We start from the raw sequence: 279 nt of genomic DNA on the forward strand, positions 1-279 counted from the left end.
TATTAATAAAATATATTCAGCTATTCGGTGTAACCTTGAATAGTTCACAATTCCAGTTCATTGTCTGATGCAGAAATACTGCCAACTATTTAACCTCTTACTGTATTATATGGATAATAAAGTTTGTCACTCACTAATGAAGAAATAACATATAACAGTTACTCATTTACCCGAGGATACATTGCAATTATAATCAACCTAATTTTGCTTACGGAACACATGAACCATAAGCCCATTGGCTGGAGACGCTGTCAGTCTAGTACAGGCTTTCACACCCTG

The sequence above is a fragment of the Electrophorus electricus genome, chromosome 11, assembly GCF_041902795.1.
Source record: "Electrophorus electricus isolate QZ-2024a chromosome 11, ASM4190279v1, whole genome shotgun sequence".
In the NCBI taxonomy this organism is placed as follows: Eukaryota; Metazoa; Chordata; class Actinopteri; order Gymnotiformes; family Gymnotidae; genus Electrophorus; species Electrophorus electricus.